This window comes from Cryptomeria japonica, chromosome 11 (assembly GCF_030272615.1).
Source record: "Cryptomeria japonica chromosome 11, Sugi_1.0, whole genome shotgun sequence".
Classification (NCBI taxonomy): Eukaryota; Viridiplantae; Streptophyta; class Pinopsida; order Cupressales; family Cupressaceae; genus Cryptomeria; species Cryptomeria japonica.
Window position 1 is genome coordinate 566861177 of NC_081415.1, and position 8293 is coordinate 566869469.

The window sequence follows — 8293 nt, forward strand, 5'->3', positions numbered from 1 at the left end:
AATCAAATAAATTCAAACTAATTCAATGAATTAGTCAAACTAATTGAAATCAATTAATCAAATCAATTCAACGAATTAATCAAATTAACTCAAATCAATCCAAACCAATTCAAAGAATTAATGAAACTAATTGAAATAAATTAATCAAATCAATTCAATGAATTAATCAAATTAATTCTAATCAATTAATCAAATCAATTCAAACCAATTCAATAAATTAATGAAACTAATTCAAATCAATTAATCAGTCCAATGAATTAATGCAATGAGTTAATAAATCCAATTAATTAACCAATCCAACGAATGAATCAATTAATTAAGTGATTAAAATCAATCCAATGAATTAATTAAACAATTCAATTAAGTGATTCAAATACATCCAATGATTTAATCAGATTAAATCAAATTATTTAATCAAATCAATTCAATTCAATTCAACTAAGTGATTCAAATCAATATAAGATAACATGCAACAAATTAACTCAAATTGTACAAATTTTGATTTCAAAGAAGTTGCAACAAATAAACTCAAATGTACATGTGTATATATGTTGTAAAAAATAACTCAAATGTACATGTTTGTACATATGTATAGCAATCAAAAAAAGAGCTCCGATGTACATACATGCATATTATGATGATCCAAAAAAATAGTACATACATATATATGCATATATATAAATGTACGTATACATATATGTGCATATATAGACATGTATCATTATAAAATAAATACATGAGTTCACTTGTTCTAATAAATTAAGTGAGCTCATGGTACATAAACTCTAGATCCTCTCTATCTTTTACTATCTCTAATATCCTTTCATGATCTTCGATAGCCAACCTCCACTTTTGGGGGACACAAACTCTTTTTTGTAAAGTTTTAAAATGTAATCTTGTTGCTATAACTAAATGACTATAATGCAAAACTTTTTGGCTAGGCATGTATTCAGTAAATGTAACACCATTGTTATCTATCCTAACTTGTTGATAATAAGTACCTTCAACAACGATGGATCTAGTGGGATATTGTTCTCCATCAACATCTTCCACTGATTCTAACGATTTACATTTTGGTTTGTGCATCATAGTAGGTAATAGTCAACACCTTCTACATTGTTAGGATCTGCAAGCACAACAAAAATATCATGCATACATAGAAAAAAAAAACAACTAAATTATAAACTGTATGGTATAATATAGAAAGAATTCATATTGATTTAAAATTTAAACAAAGTACATGAAAAACCATAAGTATATTTAAATAAAATGCAAGTGTACCTAACACAACTAAATCAGAAACATGTTCATAATCAGTTGAATATATTGGATCATGAATATCTACAGTGTCACTATCTTCAAAAGGAGGCACTGTGACAGATTGTTTCATCTTTCATTCTGAAGAAAATCCATCTCTCATGTTCTAACATTTTTGAATATTTGCATTGTTTTCAATGCAAACAACACAAAAACATGATTTTTATCTAACCTGAATCACAAGATGTTTTCTATGTCCTGTAGTCATCACTTGATGTAAACTTCTAATGCCATTAATTGTTTGGCAATTATGATCAATCAATATCTTTAACTTCCCAAAAATAACATTTTTTGTATGTTGTGTCACGTGCACCAAAATGATTTTTGCACCATTCTACTATCTCACTTGAATTTTGTATGTTGTTAACTCCAAGTTTATATTGGCATAGTGCATGCTTCACACAAGCTCTTGCTCCATCATGCTCTCCTTTTCCATGTCCACTCTAAAAATGGTTCCACAAAAACTTTAGACCACATTTAGCATGTTGTTGTTGTTAGACAACTCAGATAATCGGAGGACAACTGAGAGGGGGGGTGAGTCAGTTGTTAACAAATTATAGAACTTTAAGCATTAAAACCTTATTACTAGAATACATAAACTGAATATCAGGACAATAGATATAGTAGTTAAGAACAAATATAAACCATAGAACATTTACCAACCATCCATAAAAGATAACACCGAGAATGTCATAGGACATAAAACATCCTCGTCGGATGTTTCATTGACTAGCATCAGAATTATGAGGGCACCCAAGACTCTTTCGACGGAGGCCATGACCACTCATCTGACAAGAGAATGTCGTCGGGCATACAACATCCTTGTCGGATGTTTCCTGGGTGGATGTTGGAATTTTGATGACAGCCAGGACTCTTCCGATGACAGCCATGATTTCTCATCTAGCGAGAGAATGTCATTGGGCATACAACATCCTCATCAGATGTTTCCAGAGTGGACATCGGAATTTCGACACCCGTCTGATGAGACAATGCCATACGACATACAACATCCTCATCGGATGTTTCCTTGACTGGTGTTGGAATTCTAATGGCACCCAAGACTCTTCCGACAGTGGCCATGACAGCTCATCCGGCGAGAGAATTTTGTCAAGCATACAACATCCTCGTCGGATGTTTCCTGGGTGCACGTCAGAATTATAACACCCATCAGATGAGAGAATGTCATATGACATACAACATCCTCATTAGATGTTTCTTTGACTATCATCGAAATTCTGACGACACCGAGGACTCTTCTGATGGCGGTCATGACCACTAATCTGGTGAGAGAATGTTGTCGGGCATACAATATACTTGTAGAATGTTTTGTGGGTGGATGTTAGAATTCTTAAAAAACCAGGGACTCTTCCAACAATAGCCTTGACCCCTCATCTGGCGAGAGAATGTCACCGCGCATACAACATCCTCATTGGATGTTTCCTAGGTAGACGTCAGAATTTCAACACCTATCGGACGAGAGAATTCCATAGGACATACAACATCCTCATCGGATGTTTCAATGATTGGCATCAAAATTTGCAGATGATAACCTCTTGCTGAGTGTAGCAAAGATCAGGAAGCAATTCAACTGAAAATTCTCCTGGAACTATTTGGGAAGGCCTCAGGCCAAATTATTAACAAAGAAAAATAAAAAATAAAATTCTTCTCCACCCCTTCCCCCTTAGAGGTTAAGATCCAGATAATTTAGAACTATAAAATAGGCATTCTTCTTTGTATTCACTTGGGCATCACAATTGACAAAGGATTGAGTAACTAAAAACTTTGGGATCCTCTGAAGTTAAAGCTGGATCAGAATATTAACTCCTGGGAAGGGAAATGGCTCTCATGGGCTGGTAGGCTGGTAATGCTCCAAGCAGTTATTTATGCTCTACCCATCTACTTTTTATCCTTTTTATCCCTCACTGCTGGTGAAAATTCCTTCATCATTGAAAAGATCAGAAACTTTTTCTGGGAAAACACTGAAGAAAAACATAAAATTTCTCTAATTGCATGGGATAAAATCATGAAACCCAAGTCCATGGTGGGTGGACAAATAAAAAATCTTCACTTGTAGAACAAAGGCTTGGGAGCTAAACTAGTTTAAAAGTTCACTAAAGACCCTAAAGCAATATGGGTAAGGATAATGCAAAAAAATACCTTATAGATGGGGATACTCATAATCTTCTAAGATCTAATTCTCATCCAAAGGGATGTAGGACCTAGAATTTCATTGTCACATGCAAAAATTTAATTGCAAACTCTTTATCTTGGGATATCCATGATGGACCCTCTATCCTTTTCTAGGAAGGCTCATGGGGAGGATATCCAAGCATTGACAACTCTCTCAACATTCCAATAGCTAAGCTTTGCATTCAACAAAATTGGGGATCTCGAGTTAGTGATTATTTGGTTTTGGACAGGGCTACTAGAATGCAAGGATGGAGCTGGAAGCAATTGGAGGGATTTCCTATTCCTATTGTTGAAATCAACCAGCTATCAGACCTCATTAGAGCAAGAAATATTAATCCCGGAAGAGGGAAATATTCCCTTAAATGGGCTTGTTCTAAAATCGGACAATATAATGCTAAAGATGGCTATAGGGTTCTAGCGAACTTTGGGAATCAAGAGGAACAAGATATTCCACTAAAACTATTTTGGAGCAGCAAGATTATCCCAAAAGAAGGAATCTTTGCATGGTTGGATTTCAAAAAGAAGATCCTCACAGTAGAAAGATTCACTAAAATGGGCTATGAAGGGCCCTCGGGATGCATTTTGTGCAAAGCTCAAGCAGAAATAGTAGACAATCTCCTTTTAAACTGCCCATTTGCCTCAAAATGTTGTTGATTGTTTTGTGCAAAAATTAAGTGTATAACAACCCTCCCTAATGATATAGTCACTCTTTTTCAATGTTGTACACTTCCTTCTAAGGAAAGCACTTTAAGTCATATTTTGGAAATATCTCCTTCTTGCCTTGTTTGGTAAATCTGGAAAGAAAGGAATTGAAGACTTTTTGGTGACAAGGCAAGAAGATTTGAATCAGTTTTATCCTCAATTGAAACATCAATTGTTGAGACAGTAGATTGCAAACTAGCTTTCTCAACAGATTCTAGCAAAAAAATTTCTACTTGGGATGACAGTATAAGAAACAATTGGCAAGGGATCAAGATTCCTCCTTCCTTTGGGAGAAAACCTAGTGCAAGAAAGGATGCTCCATGGTCTCCTGCTAAACAGGGTTGGTTAAAGCTAAAATTTGATGGAGGCTCCAAAGAAAACCCACGTATTTCAGGTATAAGATATGTGGTTAGAGATCATATAGGAACAGTAATTGGAAAGATGGCCATGCTATTGCAATCGGATACTAACAATATAGCATAATACAAAGCTTTGCTCCTAGGCTTACTTGATTTCCACAAACATGGGATAAGAAACCTCATAGTAGAGGGAGACTCAAAGATAGAAATCAATGCAATTAAATCGAGAAGAACCCTAAACCGGTGGCTACAAGCGATTTTGGACAGCATAACTAATATTTTGATCAAATTAGAGCAATATGAGGCTAAACATGTCTACAAAGAGGCTAACATAGAAGTAGACTCTCTCTCAAAAACAGCAGCTGAAGGCCTTTCTTTACATTGGTGGGAGAAGGACAACATTAATCATGGTTAAAGCTATAGAGAGTATATCAAGATTTCTCAATAGTGGATTCTTGTTTTCGTACGTCAGACATAAAAAATTTCTGCTAGCTCGGTTTAAATGACTATCTTTTCAAATTCAAACTTTTCCACCAACTTATCTAAAGTTAAATTGTCATGTCAACTATGACGTCATCTTATTTTGGCCTTTCTAAAAGCAATTTTTCTCACTTTCATCCCAAAAAGATAGCCTACGGTCCACCATAATTGCAAGTACGAGGCATGCGCTATTTGTTGGAAAGAGCTCAATTTTTTAGCCTCAAGATTTGGCATGATGCTAGACAGATATCCCTTGCCACCTTTGCAGGCAAATTCATTGCAAGTCATTTTGCATTAAATGCATGTTGAAGACAACATTTATTAGCTTTTATTTGGCTTCCTCTGAGAGACTATCAACCAAATTCTCGCTACAACCATCTTCACAAAAGCTAAAGCTACTACAAGTTTCTAAGCGATGTCTGGGGAGGAGTTGTTAGTGTTTATAATGAGTTTCTTTCCAAATTAGTTCTATTAGTTCCTATTAGTTCCTGAGCTAAAAGTCATCTTGGCCATTAAGTTCATTCTTGGTAGTGGGCATATTAGCAGAGATGAATACCCCCGAGATAATATGAAAATTTTATCCCAGTTTGTCGCCTCCCCGATGGATGTCAATCTTGATATACAGGAAGTTTGGAACCTCACCAGAGGACTCTTCCCAGGTGACATCTTGCTTGAATTGCAAGAAGTTGTAAACAAAGTGCGACATGATTATGGCGCTCCGTGGCTGAGTGAGAATCCTCTTCAATGTCTAGGGAGAGTTGATTAAATTATATCCATTTTTGCTAGACCTGACGGTAAAGGACTTACAAAAGCACAGATCCTTTGCTGCCATGGCCTTTAGGTTTTTAAAATGGAGGTTTCTGGGGGACAATCTGGAGGACACGGACAAGGATGAAGAATTCCTAGACTTTGCTAGACTCAATGGTGTTCTGCCTCCCAAAATAGATGTAGAGGGTCCCCAAGCGGATAAGAGTAGGCGAGGTGGTGGATGAGGTACCGTCTGCTTCTAGTTGAGGAAGGGGTCGTCCTCCATGAAGGGGTCTCGAAAGAGGTCATGCCCCAATGCCTCCGCCCATACCTCAAGGAGAGGATTAAAGAGATAGGTTTTCAATTGGTCTGTTCTTTTTTGAGGCTACTATAGAGCACATAGTTGGCTCTTTTTTATTTCTCTGTTAATTTTAAAATTACAAAGAAACTTTAGCGTAGCATTAGACTTATAAATTTTGAAAAACCTTTAATAGATTTTATGAAAAGGATAAATGAGTTGTAATCAATACTCAAATTCTACTTTGTGTTCAAAGAATTTCAAGGTTTTGGATGTGGTTTTCTCTTTCTATGCATACTCATGGACATAGCTTTATTTTCACAGTGTTTAGGCCCTACTAGGCCATTTTAGAAATCAGTGGTTTCTTGATGTAAATTCTCTTTAAAATCAATATATTATTCTGGCTTTGCCTTTTATCGACCAAGAAAAAGCAAACCCAGATGCAGCAATTACTCTAGATAAGATTCTCAGAGTTCTAGCAAGTCATTCCCTCCTCAGTTGTTCTGTAACCACAAGAATAGAAAGCCTGAGAGACTCTATGGTCTACCTCATCTCTTCAAATACCATGCACAGAAAAAGGATGGCATGTACTTGGCACCAATGAGCTTGATGAACCAAGGCAAGGTGTTCCTAGACACTTGGCATTATCTTAAGGATATTGTTGTTGAAGGGAGCAAGCCACTCACTAAGGCACATGGGGTGAATGCATTTGAGTACCCTGCCAAAGACCAAAGATTCAATAGGGTTTTTAATAGGGCTATGGATGATCACTCTACACTTATGATGGGAAGGATTTTAGAGACATATGAGGGTTTTAAGGGTTTGGAGGAGCTGGTGGATGTAGGAGGTGGAGTTGGGTCTACTCTCAATCTTATAGTTTTCAAGTACCCCTTATAAGGGGAGTGAATTTTGATCAGCCTCATGTTGTGGCAGCTGCTCCTCAGTTTCCAGGTGAGTGTTCTCCAATGGAATATTAATTGACTACTGAATTCAGGCCCCAAACCCATGGTTTCCAGAGATCTAGGGACACCTGTAGAGAGTTAATGATTTCTTAGATTAATAGTGAAAAGAGATATGACATCTTTTAAGCTAGGATTTTGGTTGGAATTTTTTTCCGCAGTAAAAGCCCTTTTCTGATTATTTTTTTGTTTTCAGAGGTGACACATGTTGGGGGAGATATGTTCGACAGCGTACCATCTGACCAGACTATTTTTATGAATGTATGAGACATATTTTCATTACCTAGATAGTCAATCTACTTGTTTAAATAGCTCATTAAGATTTTTGCGAACTATTTATTTATTTTTATTATGTTTATTAAACTTGTTCTCTTATGGAAAAAAGTATACTTAGCTATCCCAGTGATTCTTCTTTATAATTCTCTTCAGATGCAGTTTTGCGGGAAATCTTCTATGAATCATACATTTTTGGTTCATCTTTTCTTTATATTGTCTGAGATGTGATTGTGGTGATTTGTTTATGTTTTAGATCAAATTTTATGATCTTTAGTTTAATTTCTGAAACTTTTTTTTTCTTTTTCTTTCTGCTTCTTGATAATGGATTATGAAATTTGACCCAAAACTTAAGAAAATCTTAGAATGAAATAGAAGATTGGAAATTATGTTTGTGATTATTCAATATTGCTGGAAAACTCAGATCAACTAAAGGCAGAGACTGGTCGTAGTTCTTGTAGTGGATTCCATTTTTCCAGTGGCTGCAAAGACCTCTTCCTATGCCAAGCAAACATTTCATGTAGATCTTTGCATGTTGGCATTCAACCTAGTTGGAAAAGAGTGTACAAAGGAGGAGTTCAAAGACCTTGCAAAAGCAACATGATTTGCAGGAGTTGTGAAGCCAATTTGTTGTGTTAATGTACTCTTGGTTATTGAGTTCCAGAAATGATCTCATTATTTTGAAAATGCCCCCATCAAAAGTGACCGTGTTATGCATGTGTTGTGTTGTTGTTTGCTAATGGTAGTAGGTGAAATGGTCCCACCTGATACCTAAAGATTTATCTTCTTGCTTCAAAATGGTAATTAATACCGAAGTAGTTGAGCCTAATTGGCATATTGTATATTGCAATTAATTATAAGGTATTAACAACATGGAAGGGGTTGAGTTTAATTAGTGTGTATGATAGTAGGCAATATCATTATTTTCTTATAAATAGATTGTGTTAAACTGTATTTTCTCTTTTTAA

At 35.7% G+C, this 8293-nt stretch overlaps 1 pseudogene; it reads left to right on the plus strand.

Annotated features, from left to right (window-relative positions):
- The first annotated feature begins 5878 nt into the window (after positions 1-5878).
- Positions 5879-7995, plus strand: LOC131860332 (caffeic acid 3-O-methyltransferase 1-like; annotated as a pseudogene).
- Positions 7996-8293: the final 298 nt, after the last annotated feature.